This window comes from Cupressus sempervirens, chromosome 5 (assembly GCF_028749045.1).
Source record: "Cupressus sempervirens isolate cs-2001-9-10 chromosome 5, ASM2874904v1, whole genome shotgun sequence".
Lineage (NCBI taxonomy): Eukaryota > Viridiplantae > Streptophyta > Pinopsida > Cupressales > Cupressaceae > Cupressus > Cupressus sempervirens.
The window spans coordinates 157,705,790-157,722,825 of record NC_143122.1 but is presented as its reverse complement, the minus strand read 5'-3'; positions in this window follow the sequence as shown (position 1 = coordinate 157,722,825).

Genomic DNA, 17,036 nt, shown 5'->3' with positions numbered 1-17,036 from the left:
ACAGGGCCGTAGTTCTTGCTAGTTAGGAGGCTTTATGGCTTCGCCAGTTGATGACTAAGTTTGGATTTCCTCCTGATTGCCCTACTCTTTTGTGGTGCGATAATTAGAGTGCCATCCATATTTCTCGCAACCTGGTGGAACATCAGCGTACCAAGCACATTGAGTTGCATATGCATTTCATCTGTTAGTTGATCCAGGATGGTTTTATTGCATTGGAGTACATTCCTACCACTAGTTAGGTTGCAGACATCTTCACTAAGCCTTTTGCATCACCACGCTTTCTTTAGCTACAGTCAATGCTTGGGGTTACGAAAGTTGTCCTTGGGGGGATTGGTTGAGGCCTTCCTTCCTTCACTTCATGTTTTTTTCAGCATGTTGTTTTTACCTCTTTTTGGAAGAGGGTTTTTCCCATAGGGTTTTCCCTCTTTCTCCATTTTATAGAGGTTGCATTTAGTTGCATTGTACTTGGGTACCTAAAATGGCCTAGTTGTCGGGACCCATTTTGCATTTTTTCCTTTATTTTGTGAGCTTAAGGAATTCCCCTAAGTTGCACTTAAGGGGGGGTGTTAGAGTAAATAATTAATTAATTACTAATTATTTATTCTATTTACTTAAGCTTACTTAGGGTCATGCATTTATTTAATAATTTGTATTTAATGCACGTTGAGGTTAGTTGTTGACAACACGGGAGTTTGTTCCCTTCTAGCATGTTCCACCTTTTTTGTGGATATGTGATGAGTTGTCATCCTTATCTTCTACCTCCTTCTAGCTTGTTCTACAAGCTTCTATGAGGCCTTTATAAGCGGTCTCTCACTCATTGTAAATTCATTCCATTTTTCACATAGCAATTCTAATTTCCTATTGTGAAACACTCTTGTGCGATTTTTGCTTCAAGCTATTTGCTCCCTAGGTTTCTCTTTAGCAAGTTATTTGCACTGCAGGTGATCTTGGCGCATTATCGGAGTCAAATCCTCAACTCCTACGGTAAGGTGTATTGTAAGATATCGCATGGATGAAGAGATAGTGAAGTAATGAGAAGTATATGTGAAAGATTATTAGTAGCAGTTCAAGGAACACAAAAAGGTCAATACAGAGGCAAAAAAGTTATATCTATCACAAGAGGCGATTAGTGCAAAAAGGATCTTATCAGCAATTAGTTGTAAGTAGATCCACTACTTCATCTTAACAAGTGAATTAGTTTTTTAAATCTTCTAACAAGGTAGACTTAATAATCTTTGTATACATCTCCTAACTGAGTGCATACTTCATTGTAAATTTGTAAATCCTTTAACAAGGTGGACCTAGTAGTCCTTTGTGCTCCTAATAGGGTAGATCACTAGAAGTGGTCAATGTAAGCCTTAATTGGCCAACTTTATGTTGCAGTATTGAAATTTTGTGGGTATCATCCCCACCCCAATTTTACTTTCTATTTGGAAGGTTTTTGGGTCACCAAAATATTGTGTTCTCTTGTGCAATGAATGTTTTATGTTTCAAAACTAATGAATGCAGTAACATAGATGTATGTGTGGTAAATATAAAGGAAAGTTTTAAAGTTATTGATTCACCCCTCCCCTCTCAGTAACTTGTCATAACTTTAATATTTCCATCAATTGGTATTAGAGTTGTGTTGTTCTCAAGATAAAAGTTTGGTAGCTTGAACAAAGATCTAAAACACAAATGTAGATATTTAGACTTGACAAGGAAATTGAAAATGAAAATTTAGATCTAGAGATGGCCATATCTCAACTCAAAGAAGCAAAGGAGAATCTTTTCCAATCCTTGAAAAGAAGGAAGGAACTTGCAAGACAAATGAATGATCATCAGTATGTTGAAGAAAAGATTGAAGACCTTTTACCATCAAGTAGCTTAGATGAAGCTAATGAGGCAATCAAGGAACTCCTAGCAAAGAATGGATCTTTGCAAGAAGAAGTAAGAAAACTTAAAAGAGAACAAAAAATCCAATCAATCAGGCTATGTGAAATTTTGGAACAAAGAAATAAGGAAAATGAAGACTTGGAGGCAAGAAACAATGAAGAATAGAATCAATCCAATGAGCATGAAGACCTCATAGATCAAATCACTGGAGCTAATGAAGAATGACCTAAAGACTAAAAAACAAATCAATGAAAGAATGTTGAAATCACAAGAAGACATGAATCAACTGATTCAACAAAATGGGCAGAATCTTCATAATTAAAAAAGTAAAGTAGGACTTGGATACAATGAAGAACAAGGTGAATCTTCCAAGCAAGGTGCAAAAAGGGATCTAAAACCCTAATGCAATCATTGTGAGAAAATTGTTCATACATCAAAAAAATGTTGTAGTAATGGAAAAGGAAAATTCAATGGAAAATGCTATAACTGTAATCAGCATGGTCAAAAAGCCAATGAATGAAAGGAGAAACCAAAATTTGAAGGTAATTGTCATAAATGCAAAAAGCATGGTCACAAGGCATCTCAATGTAGATCCAAATCATTCAATCCAACTGAACAATTTGTAATGGTAATAATTGGAATTGACTACAATACTTGGTGTAGATGTCATTATTGTGGAGAATATAGACACATTGGTATAAATTGTGCAAGGCATCACCTAAGGAAGAAGGAAACTACTATAAGGTGTTACACATGCACTGAAGTAGGTCATATAGCTAAAAACTCCATGAATATAGGCAAAGTTGAAGATGAAAAGAAAGCAAGGGCTGACAATATAAGGAAACAAATGAGGCAAAAATGGATTCCTAAATCTACTGAGGATGCTAGCTTGAATCATGGTAGTGAAGTCACTGAAGAAGTGGGTGACTCCATCCCCTCAAACTAAATTCCTAAGAATGCATTGGAGCTATACTCAGCAAGAAAATCATAAGTAGTTCCAAGAAATATGAGGAATGCAAATGATCCAATCAGTATTCTAGATACACCATGATCATAGAAAGGTTATCTTTCATTGAGTTGCATTAGACTCGACCAAGGAAAGTAATCAAAGACCTTATCGAGGAAGGTTGAGAGTAAAAGGAATTTGGTTTGTCTATCGAATTGATACTCTTGCCGAGTTAGGTCAATGGATGATAGTTTGTCACACACTATGATGGTATGGTACCTAGCATTAATGGTGAATTTTTCATCAAAATGGGAAAAATTAAACTTCAATTTTCATCGTATCCTCAAAGAAAAGAGTTCTCCAATTAAATCTCAAGTGATTCCTATATATGAGAAATATGTTAGCAAGTAATACTAATCTATCAAAGAAACAAAGCATTAACTAGCATATAAACCATAACATATATGAGAGACAAAGTGAAACCCTCAAATGAGAATATGAGCCATGGAATGGCTCTCCCAATGAGGATGGTCACTTGATTTAGGGATGAGTCTATTTGACAGGATTTTGGATGTATGCTCAAGCTTCAAACTAGCTTCAATGGAGATTTTTGGGATTTTTGGTGTGGATGCATGCAAAAGTATGGATTTGGCTTCAAAATGACATTATAACTTTACTGATGGATTGTGATTGAAAAGGCTTGGGAGGGGATCCAATTTATAGGCTAAGGGATTGAGGGATGGAGGGCTAAGATGGAAGGAAAAATGAAAGCTTAAGGAGGGCTAGGATGTACTCAAAGGGGAGCACATGGATTGTGCTTGTTTAGCACCAATCAAGGAGTGACACATGTCACAATGTGAGTGGATGGAGGAAAGGGGAAGGACGAGTCAACAGAGGAGGCTCAAAGGATAATATCTTCATAAAGACCCTTCATTATGGTTTGTAAGAGCTTTTAAGAGTCTTTATGGCTTGTAAGAGCTTGTAAGAGTCTTTATGGCTTTTTTAACAGCATTCATTGTTGGGTGGTTGGGATATTTTGGAGGGAGTTGAAATTGTTGACTTTCCTTGGCTTAGGAAAGTCTTAAGCTTGCTTAGGGAATGTGACAACATTAGGGGGTGAATTAGGCTTGGGTTTAGGATTAGATTAGGGATTAATTGTAACAGATTTCCACAATCCATAAAATTCTGTATTCGCTTCTGGGTGTGATTGTGTATGTTTTTTTAACATCAATTAGGGATGTTAGAGATTTGCAAGTGGATGGCATTCATGAGGGTGGGTGAGTTAGTGGCTAAGCTTGGTTAGTATGGGTGGATGGGGTGGATTAGGCTAAAAGGGGGATTTAGGATAGGTTAGGGGTTATTAGATTTGAGGGTTTTATTTATCAAATAGGTTTATTTAATAAATGGGGATTTTGGATTTAGATAGAATAATAGGGTTTAATTGATAAATAATAGGTTATTTGATTTATCAATTAGGACTATAGATGATTAATTAAATTAATCAGCTAGGGGATGACAAAGGATTAATTAAATAGGAATTTAATTGATGATGTCTTTAGAGATAGCTAAATAAGATTACCGAAGTGGTGTAATCAGATTTAGATGCCTACAATTCCAAGTGATTCTGAGTGAATTTGGAGTTGGGGAATTTGTTCAAAAATTTCCATCACTTACTGAGAAACAATGGCATTCAGAAGCACCAGTAGCAATAAGGCAAAAAGAGGATCAGAGATGTTGGTCAAGGGTGTAGAATGGAAAGCACCAAATTTCAAGTTAGTTCCTTTAATGCAGAGGAACTCGACCCTAATGGCACACAATAAAAAATTCTACCAAAGGTACTTCTGATTAATGATATCCACACTCATTTTAAATGTTCAATTCAAGAGATAGGAACCGTAGAAATGGATAGTTCCTTAGAAGAAATTTGTGTTGATGGCTCACTAAAACCTGAGCACAACCATTTGGAAACAAAAGGGTTAACACACATATCCCACCTGCCAAGAAGCTTTTAAATAAAATGGATCAAGTATATTCTTAGCCATGTTCAAAATGGTTAGCTATGGTTGGAATAGCCTGTATTGATCACCAAAAAGATGATTCACAAAATTATTGGCCTTTCCATTCTAAGCAAAGCTAAATCCACCAAAACCCTAGGTTGAGATGAACTCGAAAATAAAACCCAACCCAAGTGGGATAATAGAGGCTTGAAAATTAGCACCTTTATCAATGTGGAGCTAAGGTTTAGAATTCATGTGATTTCTCACAAGATTTAGAGTTCTAGTCATTTGAATAGCATGACATGTGAGGCAATAGACTTAGCATTCAAAGTTGTAAAGAAAAATTTGGAATTTGACTTGTCAGAACTACTACTAAGACAACTAAACAAGAATATGGATAGGATCAGGTCATCAAAGAACAATCCCTACAAATTTGGTTCTTTGTTAACATGTTTCTTAGTTTATGTGCAAAAATTCTTTCCATCCAAAGGTTCTTTCATATGGAGAAAAGATGTTCCCATTTTTGTATTAGAAAATGAGTTTATAGTAGAAATGGGTGTAAACTTTGACAGTATAATGGATAATTATTTTGAAGACTTCAAAGAAAGAATGAACAAAAAGTTTAGGATTCCTTCTAAACTTGTTGAGGACTATAAAGATGATGTATGTTTCATGGTAGACTGTGAAAGAGTATACATTAAGGTAGTCAGGTCCCGAGTTGCATGGGTGAAACCTCTCCCTTATAAGGTCAATATTGATGAAACTAGGGACATTATTGAAGCACTGGTAAATGAGCCTATAGATCCCAAGAAACCAGTCTTTGGTACTTATGATGAGGCAAAAGTCAGAATTGAATTAGAAATTAAGCTACCTCAAGCAATCAACAAAGGTAAGAGAAAGATTGCTAAGATGGAAACTATCACTAGTCGCTTAATGCTTATTGAGGGAAAAGGAGAGGACAAAGAAAAGGATCAAGAACAAGAAGAAGAAGAGAAAGAATCAGAGAAAGAAGAAAAGCTAGAAAAGAAGAAAGGGAAGGTTACCATTACTAATCCTCCAAAGGCCTCCACAGTTGCTTTCACCAGAAGAGGCAAAGGCAAAAATAAAGGTGAAGTAGTATTCAAAAAGCCCCAAATTACCTTCCAAGAAAGGTTGAAATTGATGGAAGAAGGAGCTAGCATCAAAAAATTGAAAGCTTTAAAGTTTGAAACTAGAACTGATGTAGAGAAGATGCAGATTGAGGAGCTAGTACTCACCAAAATGAGAAAGTGGAAGTATTCCATAGATCAGATTGCTCCTTAGATCTCAAAAGAATTATTAGTAAGATTAAAATTGAGATGGGAATTAGCCACTTAAATAGCTAAAGACATCTATGAACAATCCTTGAAGAATCTATTACCAAATCTCACTGAGGTAGAAGTAAAGGCAGGCATGAAGAATAATGAATGTAAAATGATGATTAGATTTCAGACATGTTTGATTCTGGTTAAGGACATTGAGCATGTTGTAAGAGATTCAACAAACATGTGGAAGAATATCTATCATCTATATAAGCCTAGTGATGATCTAATTGTTATCAAGGATGAAGATGGTGATAGTGATGATGAAGAAGATGACAGTGCTCCATGTGCTACTATTGATATTGAAGATTATCAGGCACTAAGGGCTGATGATGAAGAGAAAGGGGAAGAGGCTAAAGAGGAAGACTATGAGGAAGTAAATTAAGAAGAAGACCCAATGAAGATTGTAGAAAAAGTCATTGCTTCCCTTCCTCACTCTCCACCTAAGCTGGCAACATCATCAGGGTTAGAGACAACCTCAGTAGGATTGTTTGCATCTACATTAGAAATATCATCTACCCCTGCCACCCCTCAGCTCCAAGAATCTCCTATGGAAGTATTAATTACTTCATCTCTCGAGCTATAGCCCTCTTCATCAACACCTGAGCAATTAATCACACCATCATCAACTGTGCCAACTTCTTATGCTCCATGTACAGTAAGTGCATCGGCCCATTCTACAATTTTATGTACAATAGCTCTAACTACACCAATCTCTGTTAGTACTTCAATTATAAATATTATAGCCTATACATTACCCATTGGTACATCATATTTGGGAAGCACATCAATTTTGGATATAGTTGGTATTTCTCTTAGTTTTCCTCTAGTTGGACCAATTCAAGCCTTTTCTACTATTCCATCTATATCAACTATTGTTTTTGTTTCTAAATCTAAGGAAGTAAGCACTGAAGTAAAACCTAAGACTCCTCTAAAACTTTTGCTTACTAGTAAGGTAATTGATGAAGATTTAGACTTGGATAAAGAAATTATTATTCCCAAGATAGATTTGGACACTACCTCAGCCAATGAACTGAGAATGGTCAGTTAGCTTTTAGAGTAAAAGGTAAGGCATAAGTAGCTAAGAGAAGAGAGGGACAAAGAATACAGAGTAATAGAGAATGCCAAAAATATATAATTACTGAAGCTATTGGTGTTGATGTTGATCCATCTCAACACATTTTGTTACAATTAGAAGAGGTTGTAAATAAGTTCAATGAAGACACCTCTGGGCAAGAGAAGGTCATTAAAAAGACAGAGAAGAAATTTGACAATAAGGTGCTTGAGCACATTGCTCAGCACATTGCAATAAAGCAGGTAGATTATCCATAATTTTGAGCAACCTTGAGCAATTTTTTTCAAATGTAACATTACTTTTTGGAAAGCTTTGTGATGTTACCGAGTACACCAAGGATGTTAAAGAAAAATTAAATAAGATAGATGTGGAAATGAAGGCTAGTGCTCAAAAGTTATAGCTTAACCATAGTTCAAGCTCTTCACATCACATAAAGGTGAAATTTTTGTTAGAAAAGTAGGTAGAGTTACTTAGAGAAGAAGCTAGGATCATATCTACACTGATTGACATCCAGAATATGATTCTTCTAGTCATGGACCAAATGCAAAAACATATTGCCTATTCTAAAACATTGACTCACGATAACAATTTTTCTATAGCAGATCATATGATTGAAATTTCTATAGAAGTTCAAGTGGCTCTCTCCACCTGCAAAATTTTGTAAGATAATTGGGATAAGACATTGTCTCTTATTCTCAAGGTACACTCTGAATTTCTCTCTCATTTTAGTGTTTCTATTTGAATTTATTGAATATATTCTTTGGCATTATTGTCAAAAAGGGGGAAGTATGAGATGAAAAAGAGAGCAATGGGACTAAAAGAGACTTGTGAAGAAATCAAATAAATTGGCATATGTACAGATAAAAGCTATGTATGCCATATGTATGGGAGAGACATGTAAGATATGTATAGATGATAGATTTACAAAGATCAATTTTGGTAAATCAAAATTAGAATGTCAGTTAACATAAGTTTTGGTTCATAAGTGTTTTTTTCACTTATTCCAAAGGGGAAGATTGTTGGCATTATGTTATATTTTTCATTAGTGACAATGCTTACTCAATTCTGAATGCTTACCGAGCATCCAATGGTTACCTTGTAAGCTTAGCAATTATACAATTTACACCAAGCATTCCTAAAGCTACTGAGTAAATATAGACAATGTAAAGACCAATAGTGTCTACTGAGTTTCTCAGTATCTACCATGTTTCACAGCGTCTACCAATCAGTAAGTTTGTGTCATGAAGATTTAGAGAAAACTGAGCATTGGAAGAAACAATGTTTGCTGAGTAAAGCAAGGTAAACTCAGTGTGCAGTATCTACCGAGTGACACTACATCTACTGGGTCACCAATGGTTACCAAGTTCAAAAAAACATCGAGTGATTACTATGGACCGATCCTTCACTTCTACTAAGTGCATGATGATGCCAAGTAATGCAATGAATGCCATGTATCAGAAGGTCACCGAGTCAGTTCACTGAACCTAAGTTATTTACTATTGGGCCAATTTTGTAATATATTGGTTCACTTGTATTTTGGCCAACCTTGAAATTTTGTAAATTTGAAAGGTATATATGTAAGATTTATTGTAAGATATCACATGGATGAAGAGATAGCAAAGTAACGAGAAGTATATGTGAAAGATTATCAACAATAGTTCAAGGAACAGAACGAGCTCAATACAGAGGCAGAAAAATTATATCTATCACAAGAGGTGATCAGTGCCAAAAGGATCTTATCCATAATTAGTTGTAAGTAGATCCACTGCTTCATCTTAATAGGTGAAGTAGTTTTCTAAATCCTCTAACAAGGTAGACTTAACAATCTTTGTATAAATCTCCTAATCAAGTGCATACTTCATTGTATGTTTTTAAATCCTCTAACAGGGTGGACCTAGCAATCCTTTGTGCTCCTAATAGGGAAGATCACTAGAAGTGGTCAATGTAAGCCTTAACTGGCCAACTTTATGCTATAGTATTGAAGTTTTGTGGGTATCATCCCCACCCCAGTTTTACTTTCTACTTGGAAGGATTTTGGGTCACCCAAATATTGTGTTCTCTTGTGTAATGAATGTTTTATGTTTTAGAACTAATGAATGTAGTAGCATAGATGTATGTGTGGTAAATATAAAGGAAAGTTTTAAAGTTATTGATTCAACCCTCCCCTCTTAGTAACTTGTCATATCTTGAATATTTCCATCATGTGGGGTCTTGGGGATTGTTAACATGGTATTGAGTTGTAAATGATTGTGGATTGTAATTACTAGATAATAATAATATTAGAATTTTTTTGTTGGTGGACATGACTCTAGGATTGGGTGAACCATTTAAAATCTTGGTGTCTTGTGTTCTCTTCTATGTGATCTATTATTTTATGATATTTACAGGTAATTGTTATATATGTCTGACATTAATCCTAACAAGTTGTATTAGAGCCAGATGGTTATCATTTTTTTTAGGCATTCTTTGTACGAAGGTCTCACAGTTAAGTGAAATTCTCACGGTTGAGTAGGAGCAATGGTAGATGAGTGTAAGGTAAAGGTGGAGAATTTTAATGGGAAGAACTTTCAGTTATTGAAGATGCAAATAGAAGACTATCTTGATCAGAAGGATTTATGGAAGTTTTTGGTAGGAAAATCCAAGAAACAAGGAATTATGTTAGATGAGGACTAGGAGATTTTAGACATGAAGGAACTTGGAAGCATTCAACTATGCCTAGCACTATTAGTGACATTTAACATTTGAAAAGAAAAGATGATGGAAGAGTTGATGCAAACCTTAGAAAAACTATATGAAAATCCCTTCACTTCAAACAAGGTATTTCTCATGAATCATTTATTTAATATGAAAATGATAGAAGGTGGATTTATTGTAGATCATTTAAATGAGTTTAATATTGTTACTAGCTAGTTGTCTACTATGGGTATTAATTTTTGATGAAGGAATTAGGGCTCTCTTGATTTTGTGTTCTTTGCCTAAAAGCTAGAATTGCTTGGTAATGGTTGTGAGTAATTCTATTTCTATATCTAATATCCTAAAATTTGAAGATGTGATTGGTGTTATTCTGAGTAAGGAAACTCATACAAAAATCTTAGGTGGATCTACATCAAAAAGTGTTTTAAATGCACGAAGTAGAGGCGAAATGACTAAGAGAGGAAATAATTCTAAAAAATATTAATCAAGGAATGTAAATAAGAAAAGTCATATTGAAGACACTATTATGAAAAAAATGGAAAAAATGGAAGTATTCCCTTGAAGCTTACTCAACAAATTCCTAATGAGCTTATGCAAGAAATTAAGCCTAGATGGGAGCATGCAAAGAAGACTATAAAAGACATCTTTGAACAAACTTTGAGGCAACTCATAATGAGTCTTAATGAAAAGGAGGTGAAAGAATCTTTCAATGAGAATGAATAGAGGTTCACTTCTCAAAAATATTGAATATATAGTGAAGGCTACCACAAACACATGGAGGAACATCTACAAACTACATCAACCTAATGCTTTTGTTGTTCATGTTAGTGAAAAAGATGATGATGATGATGATGAGGAAGAGGATGTGGAAAAAAAAGATGATCAAGTAGATGATGTAAATTTGAATGATGAGGAGGAAGAATAGGAAGCTACTAAAGGAATTCTTCCAGTGGGAAATCAAGAGGAAATTCATAGGAAACTGGTCTCAAACCATAGGACCAAGAGATTGCTAGTATTATGGTAAACCATGTCATAAGAAGAAATATTGTTGGACTCTAAAGAATGATAAAGGAGATAAGCTAGAAGGGGACAAGGAGGAAAATGTGTTAAGTATTAAATCTAAAGAGGATTCTTTTCTTCTATCTCTAGAAAGTTTTGATGATTCATGGGTTTTATATTATGGTGCTTCATTTCATGCTACACCTCATAGAGGTTATTTTATTGATTATGTCTAAGGGGATTTTGGGCTTTTTTATTTAGGGGATAATGAACCCTATTAGATTGTAGAAAAGGGAAAATTTAAGATTAAGTTGTAGAATAAGAAACATTGGCCACTACATGAGGTAAGACATGTTCCAAGGTTGTGTAGGAATTTAATTTTAGCAAGGCAACCTTGTGATGAGGGTTGTGTAGTTACTTTTAATGATAAAAATTGGAAGATTTCAAAAGGTTCCCTTGTAGTGGCAAAGGGTGTGAAAGTAGGCACCTTATATCTTTACATAGGTCATACTACTCATACATTGATTATTTCAATGAAAAATGAATGTTGAAGAACAGTTGTTGTAGTTCAAAAAGGAGAACAAATAGTTGTTAATTCTGATACAGTGCTATGGCACAATAGACTTGAGTACATTAGTGACAAAGGTATGAAATTAATTCATAAAAAGAATTTTTTATTAGGTTTGAAGTGTGTTAATATGGATTTGTGTGAAAGTCATGTCTATGGAAAACAAAAGAGAGTGAGTTTTGTTACTACTGGGAAGGAAAATAAAAGTGAGAGATTAGAGCTTGTGCATATAGATATATGGGGACTAGATTAGGCATCTTCCCTTGGTGGATCTCATTATAATCATACATTTATTGATTATGAAACTACAAAAATATGGATTTATTTTCTTAGATAGAAATATGATGTAATTCAAACTTTTATGAAATTGAAATGCTTGGTTGACAATTAGAATGGTAAGAAATTAAAATGTCTCAGATCTGATAATAGTGGTGATTTAGTCAAAAATTTGAAGATTATTTCTCCATTAATGGTATTCATAGATAGAAAATTGTTCCAAGAACTCCACAGGAAAATGGATTCACCAAATGCATGAACAGGACTATAATGGAGCATACAAGGAGTATGAGATTACATGCTATGTTTCCCTTTAACATGTGGGTGGAGCCTATGTATACTATTGCATATTTGATCAATAGAGGTCCCTCTACTCCTTTGGGTTGTGGTATTCTAGAGGAAGCATGGACTAGTAAGAAGGGGAGTTATTCTTTTCTCAAAACCTTCAATTCTGATGCATTTTCTCATATAGATTCTGAAAAATAGAACCAAGATGGAAGCTAAGTCAAAAAGATGTGTATTTGTTGTACAAAGATTTGTTGCAGCAACATGAGAAGAAAGAAGATGATTATGTAGTGTTGGATGATACTCCAAAAGATCATGTTCCAAAAATTCCTCATGATCTATAACAATTGCAACAATGAATATCGCAACACACAAGTGACTGTTAGATGGTCAACAAGGCTATGTAGACCTACAGAAGGATTTTCTCCCTATTTGTATTCTATTTTACTTACTTATGCTGGTGAACCTTAATGTTATGATGAAGCTATACATGTGGATACAAGGATTCAGTAGGAGTCTACTATGAAAGAATAAATGGAATCTTTGTTGAAAAACAAGACATGAGTTTTATGCAAGTTAACTTTAGATAAAAGGGATTTATAGCATAAATGGGTTTACAACTTGAAAGAAGAGGATGTAGGTAAGAAATGATTTAGATCCAGGTTAGTGGTAAAAGGATTTGCATAGAAAAAGGGCATTAATTTTGATGAGATATTTTCTCCTATTATTATAATGACTTCTATTTGCACTATTTTAAGTATTATGGCTATTGAAGATTTGTATTTGGAGAAGCTTGATGTTAAAACATCCTTCCTTTATGGTGATTTGTGTTAGTTTGTGGTGACTGATCAGGAAAGTATTGTACATACTTCATAAATTTTTTGTGGCTGATGTGTGGCTAACATATGTTTGACATGTTGTAACCCTAAAGTGGCATAAAATTACTTGTATAAAAGGGCTTAGGGTTAGGCATTTTCATTAAGTAATGATGTAAAAATTGGTTCTTATGGCAGTATTGATTTGTAAGGGATTATGGATTGTAATCAGGTTGTAATCATTGGATCATAATAATATCAAACTTGTTGTTTGGTGGACATAGCCTAGGGATTAGGTGAACCACATTAAATCTTGGTGTCTTGTGTTCTTTTCTATGTGATCTATTATTGGTTATATTTGTATGTAATTTTTATTTGTATCCATGGTTTAATCCTAACAAGTGGTATCATAGTGAGGTTGTTTTTCATTTATCCTTTGTAGGAAAGTCTCATGGTTGAGTTGGAACAATGGAAGAGGAGGGTAAGCTAAGGGTTGAAACGTTTAATGGGAAGAACTTTCAATTATGGAAGATGCAAATGGAAGACTATCTTTATCAGAAGGATTTATGAAAGTTGTTGGAAGGAAAAACCAAGAATCAAGAATCTATGTCAAATGACGACTACAATCTTCTGGACAAAAAGAGACTTGGAAGCATTCAATTATGCCTAGTACCATCAGTGGCATTTAATATTACAAAAGTGAAGACAATAGAAGAGTTGATGCAAACCGTTAAAAAATTATATGAAAAGCTCTCTGCTTCAAACAATGTATTTCTCATGAAGCATTTTTTTAATATGAAAATGGCAAAAGGTAAATCTATTGTAGATCATTTAAATGAGTTTAATACTATTACTAGTAAATTATCTTCTATGGGTATCAATTTTCATGAAGAAATTAGGGCTCTCTTGATTTTGTGTTCACTGCATGAAAGCCAAACTGGCTTGGTAATGGTTGTCAGTAATTCTATTCCTAGATCTAGTAGTTTAAAATATGATGATGTGATCAGTGTTATTTTGAGTGAGTAAACTCATAGGAAATCCTCAGGTGGATCTACATTAGGAAGTGCTTTGAATGTACAAAGTCAAGGTAGAATGACTGAGAGAGGAAGCAATTCATGAAATCATGGGAAATCAATAAGAAAGTCAAAGGGGAGGAGGTCTCAATTGAGAGGACCAAATGATTGTTGGGACTATGGGAAACCATGGCATAAAAAGATAGATTGTTGGACTCAAAAGAAAAATGGAGATAAACTAGATGGAGACAAGAAGGAAAATGTGGTAAGTAACAAATCCAAAGTGGATGCTTTGCTTCTATCTTTAGAAAGTGTTGATAATTCAAGGGTTTTAGATTTTGGAACTTCATTTTATGGTACACATCATAAAGGTTATTTCATTGATTATGTCCAAGGGGATTTTTGACTTGTTTATTCAGGGGATAATAAACCCTATTAGATTGTTAGAAAGGAGAAGTTAAGATTAAGTTGTAGAATGGGAATCATTGGATACTACATGAGGTAAGACATGTTCCAAGGTTGAGTAGGAATTTAATTTCAGCAGGGCAACTTGGTGATGATGGCTATATAGTTAATTTTAATGATAAGCTTTGGATAGTTTCAAAAGGTTCCCTTGTAGTAGAAAAATGTGTCAAATTAGGCACCTTATATCTTTGTATAGGTCATATTGTTCCTTCTACTTTAATTGTTTTAGGGGAAAATGAATGTTCAGGAATAGTTGCTACAATTGAGCTAGGAGAGAAAATTGAGCTATTGTAAATTTTGATACAACACTGTGGCACAAAAAACTTGGGCACATGAGTGAGAAAAGTATGAAAGTACTTCATTCAAAGAATTTTTTACCATGTCTGAAATGTGTTAATATGGATTTCTATGAAAGTTGTGTGTATGGAAAATAAAAGAGAGTGAATTTTGTGAAGACTGAGAGGGAAAATAAAAAGGAGAAATTAGAGCTTGTGCATACAGATGTATGGGGACCAGGTTAGGTATCTTCCCTTGGTGGCTCTCATTATTATGTTACATTTATTTGATGATGCAACTAGAAAAGTATGGGTTTATTTCCTTAGATAGAAATCTGATGTATTTCAAACTTTTAAGAAATGGAAATGCTTGGTTGAAAATGACATTGATAAGAAATTAAAATGTCTCAGATCTGATAATGGTGGTGATTATTGTAGTCAAGAAGATTATTGCTCCATTCATAGATATAAAACTATTCCAAGGACTCTATATGAAAATGGAGTGGCTAAACGCATGAACATGACTATAATAGAGCATGCAAAGAGTGTGAGGTTGCATGTTGGGTTGCCCTTACACATGTGAGTGGAGGCTATTAATACTGCTTTATATTTGACTAATAGAGGTCCCTCTACTACTTTGGGTCATGGTATTCTAGAGGAAGAATGGACTCGTAAGAAGATGAGTTATTCTTTTCTTGAAACCTTCAGTTATGAAGAATTTTCTCACATAGATTTTGAAAATAGAACCGAGATATAAGCTAAGTCAAAGAAATGTGTATTTGTTAGATATGACATTAATGAATTTTTTTATGGGATTTGAGATTTTAAAAATCATAAAATTGTAAGAAGCAGGTATGTCATATTCAATGAAAATGTGTTTTACAAAAATCTATTGCAACAACATGAGAAGAAAGAAGATGATTATGTAGCGCTAGATGATACTCCAAAAGATGATGTTCCAGCCATTCCTTATGATGTGTAACAACCATAATAACAAATACCACACACACCAGTGAATGTTAGATGATCAACAAGGTAAACTAGACCTCCACAAATATTTTTTCCCTCTTTGTATTCTGTTTTACTTATTGATGCTAGTGAACCTAAATTTTATGATGAAGCTATGTACATTGATACTAAGATTTAGTGAGAGTCTACAATAAGAGATGAAATGGACTCTTTACTAAAAAATAAGACATGGAAATTATGCAAGTTTCCTATAGGTAAACGGGCTTTATAGAATAAGTGGATTTATAGGTTGAAAGAAGAGTATAGAGGTAAGAAAATATTTAAAGCCAGATTATTTGTAAAAGGATTTGCACAAAAAAAGGGCATTAATTTTGATTAGATATTTTTTCTTTTTGTTAAGATGAATTCTATCTATATTCTTTTAAGTATTGTGGCTACTGAAGATTTGCATTTAGAGCAGTTTGATGTTAAAATAGCCTTCCTTCATTGTGATTTGGATGAAGAGATACATATGGTTTAGCCAAAAGGATATGAGGTCAAAGGTAAGGAGAACTTAGTGTGTAGATTGAAGAAAAGTTTATATGGCTTAAGCAAGTACCTCAGCAATGGTATGTAAAATTTGATAGTTTTATGCATGAGCATGGATATAACAAGTGCCATTTACATCATTGTGTTTATTTTAAGAGTTTGGATGATGACAACTACATTATTTTAAGTTTATATGTTGATGATATGCTTGTAGCTGGGTCTAAGATGGATCGCATTAAGGGCTTGAAACACCAGTTAGTACTTGCATTTTTTATGAAGGATTTGGGGACAACAACACAAATCCTTGGTATGAAGATTTGTAGAGATAGGAAGAATAGAAAATTGATTCTATCTCAAGCTGATTATGTTGAGAAGGTGTTGCAATGTTTCTCTATGGAGAATGCTAAAGCTATTAGTACACATTTACTTGGTCATTTGAAGTTAACTAAGGAGATGTGTCCCAAGACACAAGAAGAGGAGGATATGATGTCCAAGGTACCCTATGATTTAGTTGTAGGAAGCTTGATGTGTTCTATGGTATGTAAAAGGCTAGATATTACACATGTAGTAGGAGTTTTTGAGAGGTATATGAGTCATCCAAGAATTGAGCATTAGAATAAAGTCAAATGGATTCTCAGATATTTGAGAGGAACATCGAATAAGTGTTTACACTTTTGGGGTTTTGCTACTAATTTATAGGGCTATGTTGACTTAGATTTGATAGGGGATATTCATACTAGGTAGAGTACTATAGGTTACATTTTTACTATTGGTGGGATAGCCATGAGTTGGGTTTCTAGGTTATAGAAGGTTAATGCTTTATTCACTACACAAGAAAAGTATGTTGTTCTATAGAAGTAGCCAAGGAGATGATATGACTTCATTTCTTTTTTGAATATTTGGAATACCCTCATTA